At 45.6% G+C, this 14,101-nt stretch overlaps 1 long non-coding RNA gene across 1 annotated transcript; it reads left to right on the top strand.

Moving 5' to 3' along the window:
- The first annotated feature begins 3,383 nt into the window (after positions 1-3,383).
- LOC308173259 lies at positions 3,384-8,303 on the top strand. The gene is made up of 4 exons (XR_013937880.1): positions 3,384-3,467; positions 6,655-6,738; positions 6,831-6,924; positions 7,842-8,303. It is a non-coding gene; the product is annotated as an uncharacterized lncRNA (long non-coding RNA).
- The last annotated feature ends 5,798 nt before the right edge of the window (positions 8,304-14,101 follow it).

The following is a 14,101-nucleotide window of genomic DNA, read 5'->3' as shown; positions in this document are numbered from 1 at the left end:
AGAGGGTTAGTGGTGGTCTAGTGCAGAGGTTCCCAAAGTGGGTGCCGCCCCGGGGGTGCCGCCAAATCTGCTCGTAAAAAAAATAAAATATATATAATAGGATAATATAAAATTATAATAATAATACATGAATAAACGTTTGTTTATTACATGTGCAATGGAGTTCATAAGCAAATAAAAGATATATTTCTCAGATTTGAAAGATATTAATTTACTAACTAGGCCTACTAGTTACTAACTAACTACTCCTCACTGAAGTCTTGGACCAAGCGGTGAAAATTGTTAATTATGTAAAATCACGCCCGCTGAAGTCACGGCTGTTCAGCACATTGTGCAATGAGATGGGGTCCGAGCATGAGGGGCTCTTATTACACACAGAGGTCCGCTGGCTGTCGCGGGGCAAGGTGTTATCCCGTGTCTATGAGCTCCGAGATGAACTGATCACTTTTGTCAGTGAGCACGACTTGCCATACAAAGAACAATTGGAAGATGAATCGTGGTGGATTAAGCTTGCTTATCTGGCAGATATTTTCAGCCACCTTAATGACCTCAACATAAAAATGCAAGGGAAGGCTGAGAATATCTTGACAGCGACAGACAAACTGAACGGATTCCGATCCAAATTGAGACGGTGGCAAGATGGGGTGGCCAAGAAAAACATTGAAATGTTTACGTTGACGGCCAATGACGCAGCACACAAGTCAGCGTCTTTCTTGAATCTGATCGCTGCGCACCTACGTATGCTGGAGGAGAGATTTGAGTCCTATTTCCCTCCAATGAACGAAGACTTCGACTGGCTCCGGGATCCGTTCAACCCCCTCTCATCAGCATCAGCCGCTAGTTTGAGCAGCAAAGCTCCAGATGAACTGGCAGAGCTCATTATGGACCGCACACTGAAGCTCAAACATGGTGAGCTAGGTTTGGATAGGTTTTGACTGCTTGTGGGACATGAATATCCATCTCTCTCAGAGAGCGCCATCAAGGTGCTTTTACCCTTCCCAACCTCCTACTTGTGCGAGCTGGCTTTTTCTTCTCTAGCATACGTCAAGAACAAGACACGCACGCGACTGTCAGTGGAACAGGACCTGCGTGTCGCGCTGTCCACTATCTCTCCCCGCATAAAGAGACTCTGCTCCCAAAAGCAGGCGCATCCCACTAATGCGCACAACATATTTCTTTGTTTTGTATTTCTCTAAATTTTTACAATTCTGTCATGATTATTATTGTTAAATTATTATAGTTGTGAGTTACCCGTTTGGTTCAGAAGATGTGAAATAATAATCTCAGAATGAGCATTGAAATGAGAATTACATTTTAAGGCATTATTTTAAGCCCCCCAAAAAAGCATTGTTCCATTGATTGATTATACAGGCCTTTGATATTTTATTTGTGTGAAGAATTCCCTCTGAGTCTCCTCCCATATTGTACAATCCTTGAGGGCCACAATTTTATTTTATTTAGCGATAGTTTGACTGACCTATGCATTCTTGCCCATCCATTACAGTTCATTTATGACTTTTATTATCTTGTTAAAATTCATTGGGGCAATACTTATGTATTATATATAAACACACATTTTCAAACCAATTCATCGTGTATTGTTCTTAGTTTAAGCTCCGAGGCATTTTTAGAGTTGGGGTGCCTTGGAGAAGGGGGAAAGCTTCAGGGGTGCCTTGGTTAAAAAAAGTTTGGGAACCTCTGGTCTAGTGGATAGTGAGTTGGTCTTGTGATCGGAAGGTTGTGAGTTCAAATCCCGCCTGAAGCCACACCACTACTAGTGTGCCCTTGGGTAAGGCACTTAGCCCTCAGTTACTCCAGGGGGAATGTCCCTGTAATTCGTAATTGTAAGTCGCTTTGGATAAAAGCGTCTGCTAAATGGCAAAATTAATTAAATTAATTAATTAATTAATTGAAAGGTGACCACGAAGCAGGATGCGTAACCAGCTGAAGCGTCTGAAGCATAGAGACACACGTCCAAAGCTGAATAGAGCAGCCACCTCCCCCCGACAGAGACAATTACTGCTTTACTGACCAATTCAAATAAACCAACTGTGCTACTAGTATCCAAATACTGCCCTGAATGGATACGTGCAATGTTCAAAACAGATATCATGAATGATTTTACGTCGTAAAAGTGCACGTCACAGAGTCCTTTCCACATGTAGCCACAAGTTGTACTCCAGCTTCCTTCAGCAGAGAGTTTTTACCATCTCTCCGATGGAGGCTACATGGTATTTTGACAAGCACAAGTCTGCTGTTAGAGCATCCCGAAATCGGTGGCGGTGTTTCAATGTGTTTCTGTTGTTGGTTCTACTGGAAACTAAATGAGGCCGAGCCAGCCAGGAGTCGAACCTAGAATCTTCTGATCCGTAGTCAGACGCGTTATCCATTGCGCCACTGGCCCACTCTATCTTTCCGAGCAGGGCCTGTTGAGATCCTCAGGGAAGAGGGATAAATAGTACAGAATTTAGCCTATGCTGTTTGTGTAAACCGAATGGCAGGGGAAGAAACTACAGTTCATTGGAATAGAAGTAGAACTTTGGGTTCTGGTAAGTACAAAAGACTTGAACCATCTTTCAAAGGCTGCCGTGACCCGGATTCGAACCGGGGTTGCTGCGGCCACAACGCAGAGTACTAACCACTATACGATCACGGCCTGTAACCACTTGTGTGCCACGACAGCTGGTGTGTCCTGTGCTCATACCATTATGGCAAGAAGCAGTTGAAATGATCATCAATACGTCGGTGAGAGAGAGGTGTGTTTGTTTCTTCTTTCTTCACTTCTTTCCCATTGTTCTTTTTTTGTTATACCTCCTCTTTCTGTAGATGAAGGGCGATTGTTATAGAAATATAAACATAATAATGATTGTAATGTTATTCATTGTATTCCTTATATTTATATTTCCCAGGAGGGTCATTGAGGGATTGAAGGGATATCACGTCACATGATAATCAATGTGATCGTCAGGACATCCTGATTACAGATTGTAAGGACATACTTGAGTTTTCAAGAAGAACGAGTTCCCATACCGGGAGTCGAACCCCGGCCGGGCCGGGCGGGAAAATATTTTTGACAGTAATGTCCTCAGGTGGATTCGAACCCACGGCTGAAAAGACGGCAAGAAAGGGTCAATAAAAGGTCAAATATCCGTTAATACTCTCCGGGAATACTCGACTGGCCATTAAGGCAGAACACGGCAATCGAGAGATATGCCTATACTACAACCATAGACTTTGCATTGGCCCATTCATTGTCTATGGTAGTAGTTAAGATCCCGTTCACATTGGTAGTTCTATATAGTTCATATATTTTCGGCCACCGGATGGTTTTGTGGCGCATTGAGCAGTGACGTCACGTCACAACACTGAAATCGACTCGACTGCACTATTTCCTGAAAGGCAAAGACATCGTACCGTCTTTCTCGCGTTCTAAACTCTCAAGTTTACTTTCTTCGTTTGGTTAATAGGTAAGTCACAAACATTAACTGTAATAATATATAATAAGTAGACATACAAGAGGGGCTGCAGAAAGCACTGCACTTTATATATGTTGCCAGTGGCGGCTGGTGCTAAAATGTTTGGGTGGGGCACAGGTTATGGGGGCATGCTCCACGGGGAAGAATATCAACTTTAAAATCTGGATTTACAGTCAATTTTAGCATGAGAATAGCTCTACCCCCCTGTACAGACCTCGCCATCCCCTCTACCCCCCTGTACAGACCTCTTCATCCCCTCTACCCACCTCTACAGACCTCTTCATCCCCTCTACCCACCTCTACAGACCTCTCCATCCCCTCTACCCACCTCTACAGACCTCGCCATCCCCTCTACCCCCCTGTACAGACCTCTCCATCCCCTCTACGCCCTGTACAGACCTCTCCATCCCCTCTACCCCCCTGTACAGACCTCTCCATCCCCTCTACCCCCTGTACAGACCTCTTCATCCCCTCTACCCTCCTCTACAGACCTCTTCATCCCCTCTACCCTCCTCTACAGACCTCTTCATCCCCTCTACCCCCCTGTACAGACCTCTTCATCCCCTCTACCCCCCCTGTACAGACCTCTCCATCCCCTCTACCCTCCTCTACAGACCTCTCCATCCCCTCTACCCTCCTCTACAGACCTCTCCATCCCCTCTACCCCCCTGTACAGACCTCTTCATCCCCTCTACCCCCCTGTACAGACCTCTTCATACCCTCTACCCCCCTGTACAGACCTCTTCATCCCCTCTACCCCCCTGTACAGACCTCTTCATCCCCTCTACCCCTCTGTACAGACCTCTTCATCCCCTCTACCCCCCCTGTACAGACCTCTTCATCACCTCTACCCCCCTGTACAGACCTCTTCATCACCTCTACCCCCCCTGTACAGACCTCTTCATCACCTCTACCCCCCTGTACAGACCTCTTCATCCCCTCTACCCTCCTCTACAGACCTCTTCATCACCTCTACCCCCCTGTACAGACCTCTTCATCACCTCTACCCCCCCTGTACAGACCTCTTCATCACCTCTACCCCCCCAGTTTTCTCTACAATTTCTACAATTTTCTCTCTACAGTTTCTACACGTCAACGTGTACCGAAACACTTGTTTCCAACGTGGTCCTACGTTTCTCCTACACCAAGACACATACAAAGAGCATAGAAACATACAAAGAGCATAGAAACATACAAAGAGCATAGAAGATACAATCAGAATACAGTCTGCCATTCCTTCTCCCAGCATCGATTTGGTTTTCCTATCATGACTGAAGGACAGATGATTCACTTACTTACACAAGTTTGACTTCGGTAATAGGTCCAGTTGCAATATCAAGTTGGGAACAAAAGATGCCTCCTTCTAATCCATTTGTTCAATTTGTTTACAAAGTCCGGTAGTGGAAAGCAGAACAACGCATTTGTTACTTCACATCCCGCTAGCCATGTTTTCTTCTCATACCAACCCCTCGTAAATCCTCGGTTTTACCGTCACGAACGTGACGCCGGACATGACGTAAGCACGTACGATTCTTTGTGCATGTCCCAAAACCCCATAGACAATCGACCGAATGGCCTGAAGTTACCAAAATAGATTTTACATGCAAGTCTACGAGAACAGCCTAGTGCAACTTCGAGTAGACTGAAAGTTGCCCCGAAAGGGGCGGGACTTGAAGCTGATTGGAACATACTCCACAGAACACTAGCTGATTGGACTATGATATACTCCACAGAACACTAGCTGATTGGACTATGATATTCAGAAGCAACACTGTCTAGAAGTCATAGAAAAAAAATCTCTCTCTTCTCCCTTTGGTGGGGCATTGCACAATTGCCCCTAATGAACCAGTCTCCCCTGTATGTTGCACTATCCAATGCACTGTTGTCTGTCCTGTGTTGTCCTGTTTTTTTGCATTTGTTTTTGTATACACGTGAAAAAAAAGTATAAACGCACTTACTGTAATGCCGAAGCAAATTCCTATATGTGTATGCATAATGCCAATAAACGTTATCTGAATCTGAATCTGAATCTGAAAAGCGGACAGTTTTCAGTTTACGGTACTTTTGCTGTACTTGACTCGTTATCGGACATGTCTGTCAGGTCCGGACGTGTCTACGGTAACATATATGTATATATATATATATATATATATATATATATATATAGGTAACATATTCAAAGCTATTTCGATATTGATTTGCCAAGCTACTGTACGGCTACACATCGGACAAGTCTGCTGTCTCAATACTTTGTTCAACAGTTGTTAAATTAACAATGTTAGTGTGTGGGTTTTGCGAACCGTCTTGCGAGTTATTCATAGTGTTATGGTTGTGCAATGTTTTAGATACTACTGCAATGCTAGTCTACACAGTTTTGCACAATGATAGCCTGGCCATACTATACAGCATTAGGCTACTGTACATAATATGTACACCAGTATTGTACATACTAATGTGCAAATGATATGACTGCTGCCTAGCAGTGCCCACAATGTTGTCATTTAGTAAATCCCCCAGTGTTACACTGTGATATTAACTTTCAAATAGGCCTAAATCAAATCAAATCAATCAGGTGTAATTTATATTATAGGACAATTAAAGTGTAAATGTATGTACAGTTAGTTTATTTACAAGTTTAGTTAGCCTACATGTATTTACAATGTATGTCTGCTCTGTACAGTACATGTGTAATTGCATGTTTTATTACATTCCATATTGTATCTATTTGTAGGAGGAGGATAAGTGTTCATACGAGTTCTCTTTTTGCATCCTTTTTGAAGATGTGTTTCAAGGGTTTGGCATGTACATTACAGTATGGGCAAAAGAGGCATTTTGAGCAGGTGACACCCATACAATTTAGAAACATACCAAACCCTTGATTTCACAATCAATGTGTTTAAACATGCATACCGTCACTGAGGCTTTACCTGCTTTAAAGAAGTGAACATTGAACTAAATATCCATTCATAACAAATAGCCTATATACCAATGTATATGTAATTCTCATCAGATGAGACATATTCACATCAGAGTAGACATACTGAGACTTATTAATGTTCAAATCAGCTTGACAGACTATAACAGGTAATGACAGAATGTGGCTATAACCCATTTACAAGCATGATGAATAAGCCAGGCGTTAGTGAGGGAGAGAATAACACTTTATTTTCTTTTACAGTGAGGAGCAAACTGACTGCTTCAGTTACACTCTTGAGACCAGCTCATGATGATGAATCCGATGTGACTGCGTCTCCTTTGCAAGGTTAATTCATGTACATTACTGTGTGTCCCATCTTTATTCACTGTCAAAGTGATTTCCAGTTGTGTGAAGTTTCATGTTACCTGCTCCTTCAGCTCCAGTGAAGGTCCTGCTGCCAATACCTCCTCAGCGGCTTGCCTGGGCCCCATCCTTAGGCCTACACTCTAGAACCCGCCGTGTGGGAATACAGTATGTCATTTCAGTTTATTTATATTGCACACAATTTCAACCAGGTCTGTTATTTTGATTGAAAGTCATCTGTAAATGTTGGTACTTTGCTGTGGATATTTAACAAACTATTGAGACTTCTTTTGCATCCTATTACCTTAGATCCTACATTACATGTTTGTTTATTAGTTTATTTGACAGGGATAATGCACATATAATGTGTATATATATATATAATACATATATTGCTTCAGATATAGTTCAGAGCTAATTTCCATCTGTAGTCCCTGGGGGAAGGGTAACAAGACAATAGGGAAACAGGATACACTAATACAAATGACTAAGATACAATAAAGTTCTAATCAACAATGGAATAATAATAATAAATATATATATATATGTTACGGTACATGTGAGAAGACGGCACATGTGGGAAAACTAGTGTTAGGGTTAGGTGCTACGTCGACTTGGTACATGATGGCATGTCTAACCCTAACCCTAATCCTATCCCTATCCCTAACCCTAACCCTAGTTTTCCCACATGTACCGTATTCCCACATGTACCGTAACATATATATATATATATATATATATATATATATATATATATATATAAATGATGTTGATAATAAAAATAAAAATAAAGTAAAAACATTACAACACAACATTACACTAGTTAAGACACACACACATCATCAATACAATTAATGATCACAGAACTGATGTTCTTTCTGTAATTTTTTGGTTCTAGATTTAAAAATGGTGAATGTACTACTCTCTCTGATACTAGAAGTGTCATGTGAAGCACCCTGCCCCTACCAGAGCAGAGCAGCATACAGTGCTGCCTCAATACTCTCTGGCATGTTTTTTAACTGAAGTCTATGCACAGCTCCTTTTTGGTTTAACATGTGTTTCCTATTTATTTTGTTGTCATGCAGCACTGCCACACCATGCTCCTCCATCACAGTCTGCAGCCTCTCTCCCTCCGCCCCCAACGCAGCCTGCAGCCTCTCTCCCTCCGCCCCCAACACAGCCTGCAGCTGAGCCTTCCATCCCCAGCTACGATCACAATGTCGGCCGCTGGAACTGCTGTCCCCATCAGAGCATCTGGATGAAGATGGGGCTGAATGGCCATGGGTTGAGTGGCCAGGGTCCTGATCAGTGTGGCACCTTAGAAGGGAAAGAGACTGTACACACACACACACACACATAGTAGAGTTTTTATTTACAATGAAATGATTAATTAATGTTGTAACACTGTTGGAAATTGTTTTAAATATGCACATTTTGTTTTAGTTCGATACAACCAAGGTTTAATCAGTTTTGTTTATTTTTTATGTACATGGTTTAGCAGTTGTGCGTGTGTGCTTTTTAATAAATCAAGTGTGGAGTTCAATACATCCACGTGTCTGTGTATGTTTTAAAACAGTATAATGGTTACATTAACATCAACAATGGAGCTTAGGGTTAGAGAACTCAACAGGGCAGAATACATTGCAATGTTAAACCAATAAATAGCATAAGATGTCCTGTTTTCATTAATGAAATGAATTATAAATCATCAAAACATGTTGTGTTACATTAAACATTTAATTGATTAAGACTTTAAAAAAGAAAATATTTTTGACAGTAATGTCCTCAGGTGGATTCGAACCCGCGGCTGAAAAGACGGCAAGAAAGGGTCAATAAACGGTTAAAAATCTCCGTTATAGCAATACTCGACTGGCCTTCCCGGCCAATGCAAGTAAGCGAACCTTTTCCCAAGGGGCCCATGCCTGCAGTTCCAAAAGTGTTGGCCTGACGCTGCAGGCTCGTTTATAGCGTGGCTTCCAACAACGCTTGAGGCTTGAGGCTTGAAAAGACTCTGTGGCGCAACGGTAGCGCGTCTTACTCCAGATCAGAAGGTTGCGTGTTCAAATCACGTCAGGGTCAGGGTGTTTTAGTTGAAAGCCACTGGCTTGGAGAAGAAGCCACATTTGATTGTCATGATGTGGACATGCAGGATGAATGTCTCACTCCAGATCAGAAGGTGTCAGAGTTCGATTAGATTGACCATTTTTGTCATTGCATTGAGTACAATTACTGAGACATACTTGTGGCGCAACAATAGCCACTTAGTCCAGATGAGAAGGCTGAGTCTCCAAATCACGTCAGGGTGAATTAGCAGTCAACATGTAACCCTCTGTTCCGCACTAGAAGCAAAGCGTCATTGTGAAGACCTTCAAATGCAGGATGCGCATTATCTCAGCACTATTGCAATCAAATTGCCAATGGAGCAGTCAAAGGAAGGTCCGCCCGAACAGGGACTTGAACCCTGGACCCTCAGATTAAAAGTCTGATGCTCTACCGACTGAGCTATCCGGGCTCTTGAAGATGAAGCGAACATGATGTTCCGTTTCCATACAGGCTTCCTACATCTTACTTGGACTTTTTCAAAACATTTTCTTTAAAACGATAGGCCTATTGAAAAGGCTCTGTGGCTCAACTGTAGCGCGTCTGACTCCAGATCAGAAGGTTGAGTGTTCAAATCACCTCAGGGTCAGGGTGTTTTAGTTGAAAGCCACTGGCTTGGAGAAGAAGCCACATTTCATTGTCAGGATGTGGACATGCAGGATGAACGTCTCACTCCAGATCAGAAGGTGTTCGATTAGATTGACATTTTTTGTCATTGCACTGAGTACAATTACTGAGACATACTTGTGGCGCAACAATAGCCACTTAGTCCAGATGAGAAGGCTGAGTCTCCAAATCACGTCAGGGTAAATTAGCAGTCAACATGTAACCCTCTGTTCCGCACTAGAAGCAAAGCGTCATTGTGAAGACCTTCAAATGCAGGATGCGCTATTGCATTGAAGATTGAAGATGAAGCGAACATGATGTTCCGTTTCCATACAGGCTTCCTACTTCTTACTTTGACTATTTCAAGGTTATTTAGTTGAGAGTGCCAGAGAGCGTTCAAGCAGCTGAAGGCCGCCCTCCTGAGTGCCCCGATCCTAGCATATGCGGACTTCACCAAGCCATTCATCCTGTCTTCCGACGCTAGCTTTGATGGCCTGGGGGCGGTACTATCCCAAGTCCAGGGTGGCCAAGAGAGGGTCATCGCCTATGCTAGCCGCAGCTTGTCTCCCCCAGAGAGAAATGACCAGAACTATAGCTCTTTCAAGCTAGAACTATTAGCACTGAAGTGGGCAATGACGGACAAGTTTCGGGACTATCTATGGGGGGCTGATGTTACAGTCTATACAGATAATAACCCACTGGTACACCTAGACACTGCAAGGCTAGGGGCAGTCGAACAGCGATGGGTGGCCCAATTGGCCTGCTACCAGTTAGAAGTAAAGTACCGCCCCGGCAGCTCTAATCAAAATGCTGACCTTCTCTCCCGACTCCCTATAATTGAGGGGCAGGTGTGTCTGAGCCAGGAAGCTGGGTGTGAGATAGGACCACGGCCGGAACGGGTTGTTGAGGGAGGGCCTGACTGGAGGCAGATCCAACAGGGGGACCCACACCGACAAAGTCTTGTCCGAGAGGCTCAGTCAGGGCAAGATGCCCGTCGGCAGGGCCCGGGACGGTGTTCCCCAACAGGAGAGGCGGTGGGACACGGTCGAGGACACCTGGAGGTGGCAGATCCTGGTGCCCAGCTCGGCGACGCACGACCTATGGGAGAAGTACCACACCTCTTTAGGTCACTTGAGTGCTGGCCGGATTGAAGCAGCCCTAAGGCGAGGTTTCTATTAGCCCCGATTGGGGGAGGATGTGCGACATTGGATTATGGAGTGTCCCCAGTGTGTACAGAGGAAACCTGGGCCAGAGGTAAGGGCACCTTTGGTGCCGATCACCACCAGTTATCCCCTAGAAACCGTGGCCATCGATTATCTCTCTTTGGGTCGACCCGGTGACACCTACCTGTATTTGCTTGTCATGACTGATCTTTTTTCCAGATATGGGTGGGCAGTCCCGACAAAAGATCAGACAGCTGAGACCACAGTGAAGGCCCTCTCGACAGCGGTGGTGCAGCACTGGGGATGCCCCGAGAAAATTCTGAGTGATCGGGGGGCTGCTTTTGAGTCGGAGATCGTGGCCCAGTTCTGTGAGTTATATGGGTGTAAGAAGATCCGCACTACCCCTTACAGACCCCAGGGCAATGGGGCCTGCGAACGTTTCAACCAGACATTGCTGTCTCTCCTGGGGTCCCTGGGGGAGGACCAACAAAGGCGATGGCCTGATCACCTACCCATGTTGCTCCAAGCGTATAATAACACAGAGCACAGTAGCACTGGGCTCACCCCGTTCTTTGTCATGTGTGGCAGGCATGCCCGTCTCCCTGTTGATGTCATTGTAGGTGCAGAGGCCCCGAGGCCACGGATGGACCTGGATGGATGGGTCCGGCACCACCATGACCAACTCCGCCGGGCCTACAGCCAGGTCGAGGCAAGGACCCAGCACCAACAGGAGCGGGACAAACGACGGTATGACAGACGAGCCAAGGACGTTCCATTGGTGGCTGGGGAGCGAGTGCTCCTGAGGAACTTTCACCGGCGTGATCAGGGTAAGCTGGCCGGTCGATGGCAACCCAACCCTTTCGTTGTTTTAGGACCACTCCAGTCTGGACTGCCTGTCCTCCGTATCCGACCAGAGGGAGGAGGACCTGTTCGGACCATCCACCGGAACCACCTGAGGCCCTGCCCCTACCCAGCCGCCCAGCGGACCCCGGCTGCCGTGCTGCCCAGCCAAGACCCAACCGACAGTGTGCTCCCCAACCAGGTCCCCAAACCGGACTGGCATAACTACACCTGGTACCCTATCCGTGTTCCCATGGCTCTTCCAGCTGCCCTGCCTGCTGCTCCCATAGGAGGTCAGGATGGTAGAGGTGAGGAGATTGTACCCCTAGCTGAGGAGGGGGGTGGACGGGAGGTTGCTCCTCTGGCCGGGGAGGGGGAAGGACTGGGTAGGCCCAGAAGGCTGAATCGGCAGCCTCCACTTAGATATCGGGAGGCACTTAGCTCCTAATAGTCGGGACAAAGGGGGGGTGAGTGTCACAAGATGAAAGCGGGACTAGCCGTGGGTAGTTCGCGGGCACGTCTGTGAGCACAGCTGCCCTGGGTTTGGTTGATTGGGCGCACTAGCCAGTGGATTGGCTGTTGCGCCTTTTAAAAACCCCAGAGTTTTAGGAGAGAGAGAGGGGAGACATGGGGGTTGTATTGTCGTGAGTGGACACATGCTGTTTTGTACGACAAACCTATATTGCAGTTAGTGGAGTGCCTGTGTGGCGGATTGACTGCCTGGTCGAGGCGTGGCCGCCGACGGCGGACTATTCGGTGGAGCCGAGCCGACGGTGGTTGCTGACGGGGGGACTCTACTGGGAAATCGCTGGGGAAAAATCACTCTACTGCCGAGTCGCTCTGGATACCGGTGAGCTTGGGGATTCTCGGAGGCGGAGCCCCGCCGACGTCACGACGACAGGCCTCGTTTCAACTCAGGCAAATAGAGACTCTTTGTTTATTTCTTTGGCTTGATTTTTGTGGGGTAGCGCTGAGGAGGAGAGCCTACCCCACGCACCTGAACTCTGTTTGTCTGTCATGTGCGCCTTCCCCCAAACCCTCTCCACCTAGTCCAGCACTGTAAGTCCCTGTAGATGAGTGGGAGATGACGGATAGCACCACGGGTGGGTACTTATGGGAGTATCATCACGTGTGCAGTGTAGTACCCTATTGGTTCCTGATTGCAGTGCCTTATTATTACCATTATATCGAGTGCAGTGTTCCTGTTTGATGATTGCCGTGCCAGAGATTGTCTTATCGAGTGCACTGTGCTCTTTTGATATTTGCAGTGTCCTCCCTACATTACCAGGGTACAGTGTGTGTTTTCCCCTTGTTCACAGTTGTTATTTATTATCTGATAGTACACCCACTTGTAAGGGCTCCTCATCCCCACATTGTAAGTCAGGGAAGGGTAGTGAGTGTGCTGGGGGTGGGTTGGAAGGGTGGATTTTAAAGTAGTCAATTTATATGGATTTTAGCAATGTGTAATATGAAATGTGTAATAAAGTTGAATATTTTTATAAGCTCGTCTTGGTCTTCTGTGTGAGGGTGTGTGTTGGAGAATTAAATATTCTGTGCCGGGAAGGTTTAAGGGTGTTCACTCCAAACTGTGACACTTACAATAAATGCAGTCTGACTTGAACAATCAACAACTCTGGTTTCTTTGATACTTTACTAGTCAATAATTAAGTACAGATAAATAAGATATTGAAGGAATTGCCCACGACAACACCTTCTGATCTGGAGTGAGACGTTCATCCTGCATGTCCACATCCTGACAATGAAATGTGGCTTCTTCTCCAAGCCAGTGGCTTTCAACTAAAACACCTTGCCCTGACGTGATTTGAACACTCAACCTTCTGATCTGGAGTCAGACGCGCTACCGTTGCGTCACAGAGTCTTTTCAATAGGCCTATCGTTTTAAAGAAAAAGTTTTGAAAAAGTCAAAGTAAGAAGTAGGACGCCTGTATGGAAACGGAACATCATGTTCGCCTCTTCTTTAAGAGCCCGGATAGCTCAGTCGGTAGAGCATCAGACTTTTAATCTGAGGGTCCAGGGTTCAAGTCCCTGTTCGGGCGAACCTTCCTTTGACTGCTCCATTGGCAATTTGATTGCAATAGTGCTGAGATAATGCGCATCCTGCATTTGAAGGTCTTCACAATGATGCTTTTCTAGTGCTTCTGACTGCTAATTCACCATGACGTGATTTGGAGACTCAGCCTTCTCATCTGGACTAAGTGGCTATTGTTGCGCCACAAGTATGTCTCAGTAATTGTACTCAGTGCAATGACAAAAAAGGTCAATCTAATCGAACACCTTCTGATCTGGAGTGAGACGTTCATCCTGCATGTCCACATCCTGACAATGAAATGTGGCTTCTTCCCCAAGCCAGTGGCTTTCAACTAAAACACCCTGACCCTGACGTGATTTGAACACGCAACCTTCTGATCTGGAGTCAGACGCGCTACCGTTGCGCCACAGAGTCTTTTCAATAGGTCTATTGTTTTAAAGAAAACGTCAAAGTAAGAAGTAGAAAGCCTGTATGGAAACGGAACATCATGTTCGCTACATCTTCAAGAGCCCGGATAGCTCAGTCGGTAGAGCATCAGACTTTTAATCTGAGGGTCCAGGGTTCAAGTCCCTGTTCGGGCGGACCT

The sequence above is a fragment of the Nansenia antarctica genome, assembly GCF_963989245.1.
Source record: "Nansenia antarctica genome assembly, chromosome: 18".
NCBI lineage: Eukaryota > Metazoa > Chordata > Actinopteri > Argentiniformes > Microstomatidae > Nansenia > Nansenia antarctica.
This window is presented reverse-complemented; position numbering and strand designations above follow the sequence as displayed.